At 46.6% G+C, this 19,645-nt stretch overlaps 1 protein-coding gene across 6 annotated transcripts in view; it reads right to left on the bottom strand.

The window, feature by feature from the left end:
- FOXP4 (forkhead box P4) overlaps positions 1-4,439 on the bottom strand; it is a 143,730-nt gene extending 139,291 nt beyond the window's left edge. For all 6 annotated transcript variants that reach the window (XM_045013148.1, XM_045013150.1, XM_045013151.1 and 3 more), the window contains exon 1: positions 4,022-4,439. The gene's annotated coding sequence lies outside the window, so the exon portion shown is untranslated. The remainder of the gene's footprint in view (positions 1-4,021) is intronic.
- Between the last annotated feature and the right edge of the window lie 15,206 nt (positions 4,440-19,645).

Genomic DNA, 19,645 nt, shown 5'->3' with positions numbered 1-19,645 from the left:
CTTTACAAGTGCACACGCAACCGGGCCGGGAGAGATCACACCACTGGGTGCACCTCACTGTAAACGGAACATTTTCACTCAACACCAGCAGCAGAATCTTGGAAAGCACAGAGATGCATCCCATCACCCCCCATCTGGACACTTAACAGAGTAGACAGGTTGGATGGAGTTTGAGTGCATTTTTGATATTCCATGATGATCAGATTATTTTTCCCCCAGCCAAGACTAGTCAAACTTTCTCTTCTGAAATGAGGCCCATATGATAGAAGTGGTTTTGCTTTTAGTATCCTCATCGGTTCAAAGCATAAAACAAATTATCTGCATCAGGTTTTAACCAGAGGGTTTCCTCTTCTCCACTTTAGAATCCCACATTCAACACAGAAGCAAAGATAGAAAGGGAAAATGAATTTTTTAATAATAAAAAAATAGCAACTCAAGAATATTAGCCCAAACGCTTCAAAATACAGGGAATGTGGGGACTTAGAAAGGTCTTCTCTTTCAAGCCCCGCTCCATAAGGAGTAAAGAATAAAGCCTGGAATCAGAACCATCTGACTGCTTCGCAGAACTGACAAATGCTCCCCGACTCAGTCAGCACATAAAATTTTCGTCCTTACGTTCACTGTATTTCATCCTGAACTCTCAAAGGTTTTGATTTAGGGGGAAAAAAGGGGGCTACATTTGACAAATAATTTTTGCATCTGCATAAGCAAGCCTGATTTTAAAAACAGACTTTCCTCAAAATAAATCAAAAGGTGAGTTTGATGTCATTAAAATCTGAGATTTACTTATGTTTAGCCAATATCAGTATGGCATGAAACACACTCACAAATACACAACTGCCAGGCTCACACTGTCTGTCTAAGGCGTGTATTGATTTGACACCAAACTGCCTGTTCTCCAGCATAACACACTTCTTGTGTAAATTTTTAAACTCACAGGAAGAATTTTCACTCGCTAGAAAAATCCTACTTCTCCTTTAGGTTAAAAACACAACCTTTTAATAGAGAAACTAATAACATTTTTATTGTATACCCCACAGCCTTTCCAAAAGCATTGTAAAGTGAGGTCTTAATCTGACGCTAAGTTGGTTCTGACTGTGGTAAATGACAAATGTATGTACATTTTAGTCTCCAAAGCAAAACTCATGTGGGCTGATCAGTTACTTCAAGCCGGCAACAGATCCTGGATAGGAATCTGTGCTGAAATTCCTTTCTAATTCCTTAGCACTATATTAGGAATAGAGAAATCACAGTGTGTTTTCTCTAAATACATGTGATTTTTTTTAACATCGCTCTGAGTAACTATGCAAACTAAGTTTAGTTTTTAGATACTCATGAATTATTCCTGTTCTCCCCTATTAACATTTTTATTTGAATTAAAAAAGGAGGGAGAAGGGGAGAAAAAAGAATGATACATTTTTCTTTTTTTTTTTAAAAAGCCATTCCCAAACGGAAAGGTTAACTGAAATTACACTCCACTTGTTCTCCTCCATACACACCTTAGAAATGTGCTTGCCAACTCAAAACAGTTTCCTATCCCCCAAAGAAATATTCAGAGTAATCTGCTGCTAACAAACCACTTACTAAACTTTTTTTGGGAGGGTGGGGGAAGGCAGAGGAGGAGATACAGAGGGCAGACAGAAGTTGGAGACGGGGAAGACAATTTTGAAGGAAGCAAAAATCATTAATTTAGCCAAGGTTTGCACTGGGAATTTGCTTCAAATGAAGCTATTCGTTCCGTTGGGGATCCGATGAAAGCAACTGATCAGAATTGTCCTCACATCCCTCACCAACTAGCCATCAGTTTTAAAACAAGTTCTGCCTGGGATTTCTGAACTCCCTGAAGAATACTACTTAATAATAAACTCTTTCCAAATGATTGTTATTAGCGATGGTTTACAGCGGTTCTGCCAGACAGTGAACCTGATCAACCCTCATACAAACTACCATGCATTGTATGAAAGTTTTAGGGATTACTCCCCGCCCCAAAAGCCCTCATCACACTTTTAAAACAAAGAAATGCAGAAAGGCTCACAAACTGTGCCATTAGGGGAAAGATGTGCACAAGCAAATCACAAAGTGGAATTTCACTCTAGAGCTGGCGGAGTTAGAATCTTTGCCCTGTACGTTTTAATAATCAATATCATATTTTGTTTTTAGTCTTATTTTTGCCTGTTCTCTATTTATTAGATAAATAAATATTTTAAATACTTTAATTTTAATCTCACACCAATCAGGGTATTCACAGATGGAACAATTTCTCTGCAGGTTGTTTAAGGTTTGTTGGGGCTCAGTTTGCTTCTTCAGGGAATTTGCAGAGATTTTAAAACTTGTTTTGTTTTGATTTGATTCGATATTTCTAAACAGGGGGGGAGTTTACTTTGTTGGCACATCACACCGCCCAGATCAGCAGGTTTTATGCTGAAATTATTTTTTAAACACTCAGCAACAGACAACATTAAAATAAAACGGCCTATGGGGGAAATAAAGAGACAGGTACCAACAAAGGAAGACCAAATGCAACATGTCCCCGCAAAGGATACTGAACTACAATAGCTATTGAGGTTATTCTGCATTACTTCCCCTAGCAGAAAGATGGCTAATTTAAACACCTATTTCTCAAGGTTACATTTAAAAAAAAACATTAATTAATTAAGGAAAGTGAAAGCAATTTCTTAATTGCTAAAGAGGTTCCCCCACTCCCTTGGCAAGCATTAAAAATAACAGAGCAAAGCAGGTTCTGGGACTGAAGAGAAAGAAAAAAAAAATATTGTCAGCAAAAGTTTCCTTGGAGTCTAGAATCCAACAGGAAAGACACTGCCAGAGAGCAGGTTTTCTTGTTGGAAGTTTCCTGTTCATCTCCACAGGCCTCCCAGGGAAAGTTGCTTTGTGAGGTTGAGAGAGAGGTGGGCAGAAATACAGCTGTCCCCACATTATGTGCCCCCCACACACACTTTCTTCTAAGAGCCCCATAAATGTGAGTAACTTTGGATCTGCCCATCCTGTCAATCAGAGCAAATGGTGAGATTCACAGCCCCCCAAAGCCCATGCCACACACACCCAGGGCTGATTGATCGACACAAACCCCAGGAGCAGTCTCTTCTAACCCCCCTTCAGGCACCCAAAAGAAATAAACACACACAAAATAAGGCAAATCAATACTGTATCTCCACACACACCCGGCATGCACTGGCTTTCCCAGTTCCCCCACCTCTGGATTTCATTCCCTTCTCCCCCAGTAAAAATTCATCCGCCCCCCCCAAAAAAATCCTCTGTTCCCCAAATCCCTGGCATTTCACGCCACTTCCATGCAAAGTCTCCGCTGAAAAGTTGCTTCTCCCGGAGCCTTCTCTTTGTCTGAAAGCTCTTTGATGCAACTTAGCGATCCCTGGGACCAAACACTCCGAGCGATCGATAGGGCTGCCGGCGGAGGGGGGCTGGGAACCAGACTACAAATCCCTTAACCTCGACCCTCTTCTTTCCCCCTCCCCACAGGGAAACTGAGAACAGACCCCTAAAAGTCCTGCGGGTGGCGAAGCCAAACTGAACGCAAGGCGATTCCTGGGGTTTGCTAGTCCAGAGACAGTTCAGACGAGCAGGTTGCACAATTCGAAACAACAAAGCGAGGGGAAATTATATATATATATATTTGTAAGTGTTTGCAATTCCCCCCTCCCTTTACAAAAAGGGAACTGGGGCACCCACCAAGCGAGCAGCTCTCTCCACACACACACCCCCACCTGTTTAAAAAAAAAAACTACAACAACCCGGCCTCTGCAAAGAAGAAAGGAGGAAAGAAAGAAAACAGCTGTTCAGCCTGTTTAGCAACTTTCTGGGGTTAGTGGCTGAAAATATTGAAAAGGGGGAGGGAATCCGAGGCGCGGTGTAAACAGGCTGCCTTTGCAAGTGTGCCCGGGGGGACCTGGAGACTGAAACTCACCCACATGGAAAGTTCAATCAACGTAAAGCGACACACAAATTAAACACAACAACAACCGCCGCCACACACAAACCCACCAACCTGTTTGGCTCGACAGCGTCTGGAATCAAGGCTCAACTTCAACCCCCCGCTTGGGGCATGGGTAGCGGCTGCTTCTCCTGGGCCAGATCTCCGCTGAAGGGGGTGGGAGGCTGAGAAACTTCTCCAGTTCCGGGGCGGGGGGGTCCCCAAAGTTCGCCGTCTCGGGGAGAACCACTAGACCCGGTCATGCATGAGCGCGCTGCCCGGGCTTGCTGCCTGCTCCCCCTTTGCTGGGTGATTCTGGGGGGGTCTCCCTCTTCTTTCCTCCCCCCACCCCTGCTCCTCTTCCTCCTCTGCTCAGGGTAGGGTGGGGGGGTCAGGGTGCGCCCTCCTCTCTCTCTGTCCCATTCACATGGGGAGAGCGGGCGCTAATCAGTGGGGCTGTGTCTGCACTGGAGATGTGACTTGAGATCTGGGAGGGGAGGGCTGGAAGAGAGAGAGAGAGAGAGTTACTTCCACTTCTACCATAATCCATCTAAAGCAGGTGCAGCTCATTTCCAACCCCACAGCTCCTGGAGGAGGGAAGAGGAAGGCACCACATGGGGATGAAGAGGTGATGGGGGGGCTTTTGAAATTAAAGGAAAGGAAACTGATCTCTTCTTTCTATGTGTGAGGGATCTGGCGGGTTGGATCATGCCGAATAGGGACAGCGTTGGAATAAATTTGAAGGGGTCAGGCTACATGGTGGTTTCATTTCTCTCCCTGGCTGGACCATTATTATTATTGTTTTATTAATAATAATTATTTCTCTTGAGGTTGCACCTAGACGGATATCTGCGCCATGCTGTGCTAAGCCCTGCACAAACCTGCATGGGAACACGCAGTTTCTGTCTCCCAGAGATTATCACCAAAATAGGCAAAGGATGAGAGAAAGGAAGGATTATTATCCCCATTTTACAGAAGGGGAAAACTGAGGCACAAAATGATTGCCCAATATCCTATAGAGAGTCTGTGGCAGAACCAGGAACTGAACCCAGATCTCTTAGATGCATACACATAGCAAGAGACAGTTGCAGTCCCAGAGAGTTTACAATCTAAATGGGCAAGACGGACAAAGGCTGAGAGAAATGATTTATCATCCCCATTTTATAGACAGGGAAAGTAAGGTCCAGAGACCCAGATCCATAAAGGTATTTAGGCTCCTAACTTCCATTGATTTCAATGGAAGCTAGAGACCTTAATACTCTTTGTGGATCTGGCCCTGTGATGCCATCTTGGGGGCCCCTAAACTGTAAATTACCTTATTTCCCCCCCTACCTCAGGAAGAGAGACATTTCCTGGTGCTAAACTTTGTGTCAGCTCCCTGACACTCCAGTCTGTTAGCCAGCCCAACAAAGTCCTCAGGACTCTGCCGGTCCTTTCCTTGACTTGCAAGGAATCCTTGAAGCCCCCAGTTCCTGAACCCCCTGGGAGAGCGTTTCCCTGTAGTACTCAGCCCCTGAGTACTCAGCAGTTACCAAGTCTGCTGTCACACCAGTCTGCTGGCCCAGCGGTGGATGCGCACCTCCCTTTAATGCAAACAGCACTGAGATGGATTTATAATAAAACAAGCATACATTTATCAATAACTAACAGAACTTTAAGTAATAATAAAAACAGAAAATGGTCACAAATAAAACAAAAGTATAATCATGCTTTCTAGGAACTAAAACCGAACTCAACAGGTTCCATACCTGGTCTATGATAAGTTTCTTACCTAAACCAACCTTTTAGCATCAGCCACCCACATGGCAGGGGATCCACTGTTCAGGGACACACAGAGGGTTGGCCTTTCTCTCCCTCCCCCCCCCCCCCTCCAGTGATGGATCACAAAAGGGTTTTCTCTCCCCTTTTCTGACCCAGTAAACCTTTGAGAGGTGTTCCTTTAAAGTGTATCCCCAGATCAAGTTTTTCTCCCCTGCTGTTTGTGCTTCAGGAAGTTGATGGCCAGGCTGATAACTTGCTCTTCTGTTGACTTAAAATGCAAACGAATTGTCCTTTGTGCTGGTTTCACAATATTTGATCAACAACTGGTTCCAAGTCAGACAGGTAAAGCAACGTGCCTTTGTCTAGGACAAACTTGTTTATCAACCCAGCCTCCAAAGCATATTTGAGGAATACATTTCCAGCACACGTAGGTACCGCTTTACACACCAGCCAGCCATACATCGTGCAGTGATATTAATGATATCAGCTTTCATTTGACACTTCACAGGACACTCTATACCGATAAATACCGTGGCAGCACTGTGTTAGGTGTAGTGAGTTTGTCAGGCTTGATAAGAGTTGCTGTTACATGGCAGCGAACCCTTTGTCAGTGGCCATTAAGGGCCAGAGAGATAAAGGGAGAACTGGTTAGTCTATCAAACTATTGCTCCTTGTACCCAAATTCTCCCCTCTCCAAGCCTGCTCTTTATTATCCCTGCAGCCAGTCTATTTCCTCACCTCCCGCATTCATCGGCATTATCCCTGAATCTCCTTTATCCCCCAGGCTGGGGAAAGGAAGGAGAGAGAAGAGAATCTCTGGGGAGAGGAACAAATATCCAGCCACCAGCTGATCCATAGTAGAGAGAGCCAGGCTGAATGCCCCATTGGCTGTATTCGCAGTGCTGGCGCTCATGGGGTGGTGGGGAGCTCCGTGGAGCTGGTAAGAAATATTTCATCAAAACATTTTTTCAATAAAAAAATGCCATTTGCATCAAATCAAAATTTTTAGAAAAATGTGTCAATTTCCACAACATTTTGTTTTGAAAAAAAACTCACAAGCAAAGCACTTTGATAACGTCCCTTTTCGGAACCAAGTGTGCTGATTTGTTCCGTTTGAAACAACTCTCTGCCATGAAATGAATTGGGTTTTTTTGTAATAAGACAGACATCTGAAAACATTTTCAAAGGTCAAAACTGGAATGCACTGGTTTGGTCTCATCTAAAATGAAACCGTTTGATCGACCTGACACAAATTTTGTCAGAATTTCGTTTCACAGGAAAATTCATTTTTTTTGCTGTTTTCAGTCTGGTTTGGAGTGGAACATTTTTCAAAATTGCACATTTTCCTGCGAATCAGAAAATCCAGTTGCCACATAGCTGTAGGTGTCAGTTCTGCCCTCCTTCAGGTTCCTGGTAGGGTATTTGTTTTGTCCCAAACCTCTTCCATTACAATGAGTGGGAAAAGGGCACCACCCCAGTTGTAAGACCTGTGAGGGACCATCAGCATCTGGGCTATGGTGCGGGGGTGTTGCAGAGACAGAGAGAAACACAGGCTAGTGGCCTGTACCACAGGAGCGGGAGTCAGCCCCTTCTGAGATCCTTTAGACTCCTGAATCAGGGCTAGATTTACCTTAATATCCACTCCTGAAAATCTGCCCCCCCCAATTGTGGGTGATTGGCCTTTTTGAAAATGTAGCACTGAGGGCCTGACTTTTGGAAACACTGGGCACATGTGGGTCCAGATGAAGGCTGATGGTAGGACCAGAATTACATTTTGGCACTGGACTTCTTTGGGTCAAAAAAGAGCCTTTTATTCAAAACCGAAACTTTCTGCACAAAAGTATTGATATTATCCAAATTTCCCATTTTTTATACAACATTTTCCATGCTTGGAAATAGAAATTGCCAAACTGGATCAGAACCAAGGTCAACCTAGCCCAGTCTTCTCTCTCCAACGTGGCCAGCTTCAGACAAAGGGGTAATCGCCCTACAGTGGCAAATGTAAAATAATCTCCCCACCCCCCGCCCTCCCAGTTAGGGCTCACCCTGAGCTCTGTCAGACATTGGTTTACATTGTTTTATGATGTATTTCAGTCAAAAGCTTTAGTTTATCACAAACCATGTTTTCTTACGGAGAATCAGACTTTCAGTAAACAAAACATTTCCAAGGTCATTTCAGTAAATAAAACCAGTAACAAATATAATAAAAAATGGAAAATCAGCCCATTTTTAGACAGCTTGGAAACTGTGAAACATTTCACAGAATCCTGTTCCCCAGCACCAACTCCGGGTACTCAGTGGAAAAAATCAGGTGCTTATCCCCTTCATGTCTGCTCCCCAATGAGGCTAGAATACCTCCCTCCCTACTGAATGTGTGCATTACTCAATGTGTGTAAAGCACGTTGCCGATGAACAGTGCTAAGTGCTGTGACTGGGGCTGGCTCTTTCCGAAGCACATGGCACCAATGGTATGATCTGGTGGTAGCTTTGTTCTGGCTCTGGCCTCCAGAGGTGAATCCTCTGAGCCAATGGGTCTCGACCTTTTGGTGCCCAAGGATCTGCTTTCAAAGGATTTAAAACTAACAATTTTTAAAAGTCCCATAAATAATTTAGGGGAAGATTTTAATTAACTAATTAAAAGAATCAGGAAAAAAAATCTTCATACACTTGGGGTTTTAGGGAGTCATGGACGGCCCATTTCCAGGGCTAATTTTGGGACTGATCCTGCCTGGTACTGAGTGCCTCAGGGTTGGTGCACATCAGGCTTCAGCTACCATTGGCTTCAGCACCTTGTAAGAGGTGCTCAGCTGTAGGATGGTGCTGTTTGCCTAGTACACGAGGGGAGCAAATTGGAAAGAATCACTCCCCACACACATCTTGAAGGATGCTGCAATAAAATATGGGATGATAGCTGGGAGTCTGGGGGTGCGGCATAGCCCCCTGAAGGGTGGAAACATAACCATCACTGTGTACTCAGAGCATCAGCCTGTTGTGGCACCAGCGAGGCGACGGAAGAATGAATCAGACTAGCTTATGTGCAGTTTCAATTGCCTATGGGAGCCTTCTTCACTCTCTCTCCTAAAATGGCATGCAGTGTTGCGGCACCTTGTTAAACAGCGGCCATGTCCCACCCCAGAGGTGGCTGCACTTTAATGGTGGGCGAAGTAATTCCTGTAGATGGAATGCTTGTAAAGTGCTGTGGGATGAAAGATGCTGAATGCAAAGGTAGCTCCCTCCCCGTCTAGGGTGCACGTTACTCTTGGGCAGGGCACGGGCACGGCCCAGCCAGCATTTAGCTAAAGGAGCGCCCAGGACAAAGTGTTCCCTGGCAGTGGAAACGTTTGCTCGTGAAGCCTGGTGCTCCTCCCCTTTCCCCAGAGCGTGGGAAGGGTGAGCGAGACACTGTTTGGATGGAACACAATGGAGCGGAGTGCAGAAGGAGCTTTCTGCACCCTGTCACCTAATGGCCTTCCAGGCAGCACTGTCCTTCCCTAGGGATGGAGTCCAGGGTCCTTGTCATCACATTCAATTTTGCTTCCCCTCATATCCCCCTTTTCCCCCTCTACACTCCTCTCAGGCCTCTGTCCTCACTGCCCTCTTCATTTCTTTTCCCCATCTTCACACCTTATTCCTGTCCACTTGGAGCAGTGTCTCAGTTCACACTGAGACACCATTTCCCCCACCCCCTTCTGCCTCAGCAGGGCCCAGGATGTCAGCTCACCTCTGCTTTCCCCACTGGGGAGCTGTGATTGACTAGAGCACTGGACTGAGACTCAGGAGAGCTGGGTTCGATTCCCAACTCTGCCATGGGCCTGCAGGGTGACCTTGGGCGAGTCATTGCACTGGTCTGTGCCTTAGTTTCCCCATCTGTAAAATGGGGCTAAGGATACTGACCTCCTTTGTAAAACACTTTGAGATCTGCAGATGAAACACACTATACAAGCGTTAGGTATTATTGCCTCTAGGCTTCTGGGGACAGTTCAAGCACTGGTTGGTCTCGTCAAAGCCCTCAGCTTCCTGGCATCCTGTTATTTGATTGCCTCAGTTGCTGTGTCCGATTGCAAGAGAAGTGATTTCTGTAGATACCTGGAGTGAAGCTGCCCCGAATAGGTGGCAGAAAATTCCTAGCAGCATCCCCTGCGCACTTCCCCATGGGAACCATCTGCATCCCTGAGCTTGGGGAGCTTCTAGAAATATTATTTAGCAAATAATATCTGCTCAGTCATCTGGCTGACCTATAATTTACTGGCCTGATACTGCAAGGGGCTGAATGTCCTCCCCTTGCAAGAGGCACTCAGCTGCTTTCAGTATTGGGCCCTACTTTACCATTTGGGAGTGAGGGGGTTGTGCCATTCACATAATGGGCCAGATCCTCAACCCTTCTTGAATCCCCTTTGTGTGGGTCCAGCAGTACAAAAGGGACTTAGTGCCTTAAGGCAGCAACTAAGGATTCTCCTAGAGTAAGAAGCAGCCAGCTCCAGTGCCTCTACAAAGGGGCTGTTCCAGGGTGGGCTTTGCAGGTGCAGAATGGGACAGGGCTGAAATCTGAGGTGCTCCAGCATTACGGGGTGGCAAAGCAGCCCCTTGGGAGCCATTATCTGCTTGTGCAAGTTAGAACAGCCCTTGGCTTCAGTGAGACCGCGAGCACCAGAGTAGTTGGATAATGATTCCCTCCTGAAATCTTTTCATGAATGGCAGACGTGTTTTAATGTTGTTGACCCCCGCAAAAAATTTTTTTCGGGGGGAGGGGTGTTGCAAAGGAGAGAAATTTGGGGGGGGAACCCTGGAATCCCCCCCCCCATTTTCTGTTTTTTTGGAGAGTCATTTTTCCATCGAACGAAACGTTGACAAGACCTTTGACCGGTTCCATGAGCACCCTGCCCACTAGTGAGTATACTCTGGGTCAGACCCGAGATCTGCAAATATCTCTGGAACTTTCACAAAGTTCCTAGTGAATTCCATGTGGGCAAAAGGCGCTCGATACACTGCCCTGGGGACTGAAGGCCTCTAGTGAACCACAGAGCAGGGCCAGCCCAGGGAGTGGAAGTGTTAGCTTCCCCTACCTCAAACCTGATCTGGAGGCAACACTTCTAGGGGTTAGGGAACAGCCCACCATTCATATCCAGTCACTCCTTGACCTTTCTGCTGAGACTGCAAGTTAATGTCCATGGTTTTCAACATGGGCTCTTCACTGCCAGGAGATGGACTGTGTCCAAACTCATTCAACTAGTCCCACAGCCACAAGGTGGTAATGATCTTCAATCCCTGCTGAAGGCTGGATTCAGATCAGCAGCTTCCTGGGGAAGTATCAACTTATATGGCCATCCTTCATCACCCTTGCATAAAAGGCTCCATACCTACCCCACTGACCTCCTTTCCCCCTCCCCCACCCCCGCATCCCCATCTCAGCATCATAGTTCAAGACTCACGTTGCAGCCTGCAGGTGAAAACAAGAATCATCTTCAGTCCCTTTCCTCGCTGAGCGTTTATTTTCTGCAGGGTAGAAACTGAACGCACGGGATGTTTCTCATGAGCCTGGGAGATGCCTCCGCTGCTTAGCAAATTCAGAGCCAACCCCAGAGAAGAGAATCCACCAGAGAGGTTGAGAAGTTGGGTTCTCTTGGGAATCACCGCTACCAGTCACTGCTCTGTGCCGCTGTGTTAAGGCACCATTGAGATAGAACCTTGCCAGGGGTTTGGTATAAGCCAGAGGGGCCATCTCATCAGCCAGGATACCTAATAAAACTACCAACATTGGCAGAATTTCCATCCCTGCCTTTAGGCAGGGGTTTATTTCCCAGTAATCCAACATAAATTAAACCAGGTCCTGCTGACTGATCCCTGACCCAGGATCTCCTACAAAAGCCTCCCTGCAGATTTCACTCTCCACTGAGTGGCACACAGGCCTTTTATCTAAGGACCAGGTCACTTGCAGCCTCTGATTGGTCACATGAGAGGCAGCTAATGAGTCACAGGTGAGGGCCAGCCTCAGTCCCCTTAAAGAGCCAAGAACCAGCCCGCTCCCCTCAATTACAGTTGCTTTGTGCATGTTCCTAGTGCTAGTTTGTATAATTCAGGTTGAAATTCCGACCCACATCCTATTTTTCTCCTATCCTGAGAGCTCTCATCCTCATCACTGAGTGGTTTTTTTTAAAGAGGGGTGTAAGGTATTCCTAGAAATATGCAAACCAGTGCAGAATTCAAGATTTTTCATATTTTCATGCACTGGTGAAGGATCCAGCATCTGAATAAAAGGTTATGTTTTTGTGAGTTATTTGACCAAATATTGCCCTGTTTTCCTGTGAAAATGGGCTGAATTTTTGATCCAATATGAGCCCCGTTTTTGAATGAAAACAAACCCTCTCTGAGTGAAGATTCCCATCAAAACACATGTTTGCCTCCATTTCTCCACATATACTTAACCACTTTGGTGACATATCAAATAGCATTCGTTACTTTAGAGGTGAGAGGCAGGAAGGACTCACATGACAAGCAGGGCCGGCTCCAGCTTTTTTGCCGCCCCAAGCGGTGAAGGGGGAAAAAAAAAAGAGATAAAGCCGAGCGGCGGCACTTCGGCGGCAGCTCAATCACACCGCTTCATTCTTCTGCGGCAATCCGGCGGCGGGTCCTTCGCTCCCTCTCTTCCTCTTCGGCAGCAGAGCGGGACCGAGAGACCTGCCACCGAATTACCACTGAAGACCCAGACGTGCCGCCCCTTTCCACTGGCCGTCCCAAGCACCTGCTTTCTTCGCTGGTGCCTGGAGCCGGCCCTGGTGACAAGAAATGGGGCCAAAAGACTGGCTATGTTCAGCTCTGCCAATGAGGGAAAATATTAATTAAAAGGTATTTGGATGAGCTAAAACTTTGCTTCTCTGCCTTCACTGTCAGTTCTTTGGGACAGGGATCATATGTTTGTTCTGTGTTTGTACAACGTCTAACACACTGGGGTCCTGGCCCATGACCGGGGCTCCTAGGCGCTACACAATACTGCCATCTTTTGAAGGACGTTAAGGCTGGCCATAGTAACATCAAGAAGAATACAGAGGTTGGGTATGTCTACACTTCATGTGGAGGTACAACTGCAATAGCAGTGACGATGTGGTGACACGGGCTTCAGTGTAGGTTGTACCTGCCTGCCCAGAATGATGTCAAACTGGGAGGGTGTATTAAATGGAGTCCCACAGTGGTCAGTCCTGGGCAGGGGGCGGCTCTAGGCTTTTTGCTGCCCCAAGCACGGCAGGCAGGCTGCCTTCCGTGGCTTGCCTGCGGAGGGTCCGCTGGTCCCGCGGCTTTGGTTCTCCTGCGGGAGGTCCGCTGAAGCCGTGGAACCAGCAGACCCTCCGCAGGCAAGCCGCCGAGGGCAGCCTGCCTGCCGCCCTCGCGGCGCCGGCAGAGTGCCCCCCGCAGCTTGTCACCCCAAGCACGCGCTTGGCGTGCTGGGGCCTGGAGCCACCCCTGGTCCTGGGTCCGGTACTACCCAGTATTTTCATAAATGACTTGGATAATGGTGCGGAGAGCATGCTTATAAAATTTGCAGATGACAGCAAGTTGAGAGGGGTTGCCAGCAGTTTGGAGGATAGGATTAGAATTCAAACCAACAAATTAGAGAACTGGTCTGAATTCAACTAGATGAAATTCAATAAAGACAAGTGCCACATACTTCATTTATGAAGAAAAAATCAAATGCACAACTACAAAATGTGGAATAACTGGCTGGGGGGTTAGTACTGCTGAAAAGGATCTGGGGGTTATAGTAGATTACAGGTTGAATATGAGTCAACAATGTGATGCAGTTGCGAAAAAGGCGAATATCATTCTGGAGTGTATTCATGGGAGGTTTGTATGTAAGACATGGGAGGGAACTGTCCCACTCTACTCGCCGCTGGTGAGGCTGGAGCACTGTGCCCAGTTCTGGGTGCCACACTTTAGGAAAGCTGTAGATAAACTGGAAAGAGTCCAGAGGTGAGCAACAGAAATGATGAAAGGTTCAGAAAACCTGAACAATGAGGAAAGGTTAAAAAAACATCTTGAGAAAAGAAGACTGAGGGGGGACCCAATAACTGTCTTCAAATACATAAAGGGCTGTTACAAAGAGGACAGTGATCAATTGTTCTCCATGTCCGCTGAAGGTAGGACAAGAAGCATGGGGCTTAATCTGCAGCAAGAGAGAATTAGGTTAGATATTAGATATTACATCTATAATGACAGTTAAGCTCTAGAACAGGCTTCCAAGGGAGATTGTGGAATCTCTATCACTGGAAGTTTTTAGTAACAGGTTGGACAAACACCTCTCAGGCATGGTCTAGGTTTATGTGGTTCTGCCTCAGCGCAGGGCGCTGGACGTGGTGACTTCTCGAGGTCCCTTCCAGCCCTACATTTCTATGATTCTAAGGCCTGATCTACACTGGGGGTGGGGGGGGGGTGGGTGTGTCGATGTAAGATACGCAACTTCAGCTACGGGAATACCGTAGCTGAAGTCGACGTATCTTATTCCGACTTACCTCCCATCCTCATGGCGCGGGAACGACGTCCGCGGCTCCCCCGTCGACTCCACTACCGCCGCTCACTCTGGTGGAGTTCCGGAGTCAATAGGGAGCGCGTTCGGGGATCGATATATCGCGTCTAGATGAGACACGATATATCAATCCCCAATAAATCGATCGCTACCCGCCGATACGGCGGGTAGTCTGGACGTACCCTAAGAGTATCTGTGTGACCTACGAGCCCCTTTATGCCAACTGGCAAAGGGCACACTGTTGTCAAAATACTTAGCCAAACAGTGTCCTGTAAGGTATCATATAAAAACTGATGACAGGCTGGTCATGAATAGCATTATGTGATGTATGCACCGCTTGTGTATGAAGAGTTATGTATGTGTGCAGGAACTATGTTCTTAAAATATGTTGGGTAGGCCGTGAATAAACAAGCCGGCCTTAGACAAAGGAATGCAGAGTTACCGGTCTGCCTGGCTTGATTACAGGCAAAGGACAAGGAAAGTACATTTACATATCAGGTAAACAAAGTGATTAAGCCAGTTAGAAAAAGCAATTTGCCCTGAGGATGAAGAAGGGGCTTGGTGCCTGCAGGACTATGAAAACAAGCAGCAGGGGAGAGGAACTTTGTGTTTACTTTTCAAAGAATATGTATCAAAGGTTTTCTGGACTCTACAAGGGAAGGAAGAGAACCCCTTAGTTGTCCATCACTTAGGGAACAAAGAGAACAGCACCCTCTGATTCTGTGAAAAGTGGCTCCTCCTACCTGACGGGGTGGAGATGCTGATGGCTTCATGTAAATGGGAAACTGTTTTAGGTGAAGATCTAGCTTGCTAGAATTAACTTTTAGACACTAGGTAATTTTTTGTTTGTAACCAGACCCGTCTCTTTTTCTCTTGCTTAGTATCACTTAAATCTATGTTCTTTACTAAGAAACTTATTCTTAGTTTTACTGCAAACCATCTGAGTGCTGTTATGTCGAAGAAAGGTGTGCACCCCCAGCTAAACCAACAGGCTGGTGTTTATTTTGTCTGTTTGGAGACCATGGACTTGGTTAATTTCTGTGAATGTCCAGTGAGAGGGACAGTACGCTACAGAAACACACCCCTGGGGAACTTGGGAACTGTGGTTCCCTGAATGTTACCTGCAAAGGCAAGATTTAGACTGGCAGAGTCTTGAGGAGTCTCCTGGCAAGGCTAGGGAGCTGTCATACCACTTACGCTCCAGAAAAGCTCACTCTTGAGGCAGAGGTAACACAGTGACTTATGCTACTGGGCTCCCCGATGAGAGCGTCACACCCTACTCACATCCCTAGCCCAGTCTGAAGCCCAGACTGTCATGTCTCCACTGTTGTTTTTCTCCATGCTAGCTAGATTAAGGCTAGCATGGGTATGCCTACCTGAGCTGCAATTACGTCTCCAATGGCAGGGTAGACATACAGGCTAGCAGGGGATATTATAGGTGTTCAGATATCACAGTGATGGAAAGAAAAGAAAGAAAGAAAGAAAAACAAAAAGGTAGGTATTCACTGTGGTGTGCAAAGATTTTAGCCATGTATTATCTCCTCTTACAAGAATGGCAGTGAAGATGTTTAGAGACATAGCAGGATTTACAGCTGATAGATTGAAAACAATAGCATGACTTAAGCCAGAGAGAAGAATTTGTGGAGACTGGGTTCTAGAGGGGAGGCATGGCCTGATAACTAGCTTTTTTCCATTGACTTCACTGGATGTTAGATCAGGCCTCTGTTTCAGATTTTTGGTAAGACTTTGGGGCAATTCACTCCACCCCTCTATGCCTCACTTCGCCTATCTATGAAACAAAGATAACTCTAATACCTTAATGTATCACCGATGGTTGTAAAGTGCTTTGGGATCCTCAGATGGGAGGGCAAAGAGTTAGTATAGTCAGGGCCGGCTTTAGGCCGATTCCCCCGATTCCCCGGAAACGAGCCCTGCGCCTAAGAGGACCCCGTGCCCGCACCTCAGAGGGTCCCGCGCCTTAGGCGACTTTTTAATTTTTTTTTTTACTCACCCAGTGGCAGTCCGCTCTGGGGGTCTTCGGTGGCATTTCAGCAGCGGGAGGGGTCCGCTCTGGGGGTCTTCGGAGGCATTTCGGCAGCGGGAGGGGTCCGCTCTGGGGGTCTTCGGAGGCATTTCGGCAGCGGGAGGGGTCCGCTCTGGGGGTCTTCGGAGGCATTTCGGCAGCGGGGGGTCCTTCGGTGCCAGGGAAGATCCGGAGCAGACCCCTCACTGCCAAAGTGCCACCGAAGACCCTGACCGCCACTGGGTATTTGAATCAAGCCCTGCAGTTCATAAAGCCGGCCCTGAATATAGTTTTAGCTGCAGGAGAACGTGGCTCATCCCAAAGGCAGGCACAATCTTTTAATTTTCCAGAAAAGTGGCTTATCTCAGTTTTAATCCTTTCCAGAGAGACAAGCTTCTTCTGTTGCCTGATGTCAGGGCTGGGTCATGGGCAGCCGTCCCTAGTGGTCAGAGTCAGAGTCCACGGTCAGGAGTCAGCTGGGTCAGAATACCAGGAGATCAGAAGCAGGAGACAAACTTGGGATCAGAACCATGAGTCAGTAACCAGAATCAGGCCGGCTCAGGATACTAAGAGGTCAGAGGCAGGACACAAACTGGAGACCAGAACCACAAGTCAGAGATCAAGAGCTAAGCCAGATCTGGATGTCGGGACTGCACATGGTATGCAGTCCAGAGCAGAGTGGATCACAGTTGTTCAGACAGCTTCCTGTTCCAGTTGCTGGCTTAAGAAGGGCCAATCAGCTGCTCTGGGTACCCACTACAGGGCACCGGGGTGGAGCCTCAAACTGGGCTGGGCTTCCTGGGTTGCCAGATGGAGGCTTGAAGCATGGCTACTCCTGTGGACCTGAGTTTGAGGCCTGTGGGTCATGACACCTGAGCCTCTTTTAGGCAACACCACTGGGGCTGTTCAAAATTTTTCCATGAAATTTTCAATGGAAAATTCTGGTTTCAACTAAACTTGAAAATGTTCATTTTTCATCAAAAATAGAAAATTCAAACCCCAAAAGTTTTCAGACCCTTCAAGACAGTTTTAATCTAGCACCAAATCCAAAACCCACTGAAGTTAATGGAAAAATTGCCATGATCTTCCCTAGGCTTTAGATCAGGCCCCTAGGGTTGGCTCCTGGAAGGTTTATCTACTCACAGACAATAAGGCAGAGCGTCAAAGAGGGGAAATCTAAGCGCAGTTAGCGGGATGTTTCAGGGAGGACAGAATGCATCCTGAGTTCACAGTCTCCAACACTCTGCGGGTTAGTGGCTCATATGTGTGTTAGCATAACTGTGACCCTAAGAGCCCCTCAGTGCCCACTGGCAAAGGGTTCACTTCCAAGGGGAGTAGTGGGGGCAAAAGACATATCTGGCTTTAAGACTAAGCTTGATAAGTTTATGGAGGGGATGGGATAGCCTAATTTTGGCAATTAATTTGGCAATTGATCTTTGATTATCAGCAGATAAGTATGCCCAGTGGTCTGTGATGGGATGTTAGATGGGATGGGATCCGAGTTACTACAGAGAATTCTTTCCGGGGTGCTGGCTGGTGAGTCTTGCCCACATGTTCAGGGTTTAGCTGATCGCCATATTTGGGGTCGGGAAGGAATTTTCCTCCAGGGCAGATTGGCACAGGCCCTGGAGGTTTTTCGCCTTCCTCTGCAGCATGGGGCACGGGTCACCTGCTGGAGGATTCTCTGCAGCTTGTAGTCTTCAAACCACAATTTGAGGACTTCAGTAACTCAGACATAGGTTAGGGGTTTGTTACAGAAGTGGATGGGTGAGATTCTGTGGCCTGCATTGTGCAGGAGGTCAGACTAGATGATCATAATGGTCCCTTCTGACCGTGAAGTCTATGAGTCTATGTAACAGCAACTTTTATCAAGCCTGACAAACTCGCTACACCTAACACAGTGCTGTCAGGGTATTTGTCTCTGAAGAATTTCATGTAAGATATCAAATGAAAACAAGTCATCTTGGTCATCTTAGGAGTTGCATGACATATATACAGCTGTTAATGAAAAAATTGTCTTTATACACTAAACATTTGTTTGAAACCATGCCACCAAGCCGGTTGATAAACAAGTCTTCCCCAGACAAAGGAAAGTGGATTTACCTGTCTGCCAAGGTACCTGTCCTGAATCAAGTATTGTGAAACCAGCACAAAGGCTTCTGTATTTGCATTTGAAGTCAACAGAAGAGCAAGTTATCTGGAGGGTGAGAAAAACAGCCTTGTGTCTGTTCCTTGGAGCACAAACAGCAGGGGTGGAGAACTTTCTCTGGGGATACAGTCAAAAGAACACCTCTCAAAGGGTTATGGGACTATAAGAGGAAAGGGAGAGAACCCCTTTGTTATCCATCACTGAGATAAAGAGACCTGTGCTCTTTGCACTCTATGAATGGTGGATCCCCAGCCATGTGGGTGGGTGACGCTGAAAGGTTGCGTTAGGTGAGAAATGTTTCCTAGACAAGGATTGTAATCTGTTGGGTCAAGTTTTAATTGCTGGAAAGCATGTTACACTTTTATTTGTAACCATTTTCTGTTTCTATTAGCCCTGCTTAGTATCATTTAAAGCTCTGGTCTGTATTAATGAATTTATGCTAGTTTAATTATAAATCCATCTCAGTGCTGTTACATAGCTGAGCCAGCCGACTGGTGTGCCTATTCTATCTCTTTGGAGCCAGTGGGTTTGGTAATTTCTGAGAGTATCCAGCGATAGGGGCTGGATACTGCAGGTGAAGGCTCTTCTAGGGGGGTTGGGGACTGGGGGGGCAGTGTTACCCGCAAAGCAAAGTTAGGACTGGCGGAGTCTTAAGGAATCTGTGGGCCCGGCTAACAAACAGGAGTGGCAAGGAGATGTCACTGAATGTAGCACCAACAGATCCCTTTTATGCTGATGCAGATGGGTAACAAGGTCACTCATAGTCCTGGAGGCCCCAAGAAAGCGTCACAGCAAAACATTGGCCACGTGTGTCTTCGTCCGTTTAATGGTTGATCTACAGAAGAGGTGCTACTGCTCCAGCTAGCGGACTCAGTTCTTTTGCTCAAGTGCAGGAGAACTGTGCTCTGGATGTAGCAGTTCCCACTGATGACCCAACATGTGACACCAAAACCGGGGATGGACGGATTTCACCGGGTTGTGACTCTAATGTGCTGTGGAGAGCAGAAGAACTAGAACTTGGGCCAACTTTTTCATTCAAAACATTTTCTTCTTGTTATTAAAAATGGCCTTTTTTCAAAATAAAACTTTTCAGAGAAAATTTTCATTAAAAAGGTAAATTTCTGATTATTTGACAAAAAGATAAAATACATTCTGCCCCCCCCCGCCATGTTCAGTTTCATGTCTCTCTTCCCCTCTCCCGTTCTTTCCCTTTTTACAGTGGCAAAATGAAAAAAACAAAAAAACAGAAAG

This window comes from Mauremys mutica, chromosome 4 (assembly GCF_020497125.1).
Source record: "Mauremys mutica isolate MM-2020 ecotype Southern chromosome 4, ASM2049712v1, whole genome shotgun sequence".
NCBI lineage: Eukaryota > Metazoa > Chordata > Testudines > Geoemydidae > Mauremys > Mauremys mutica.
The sequence above is the reverse complement of the archived record's forward strand: the minus strand, read 5'-3'. Positions and strand labels throughout refer to the sequence as shown.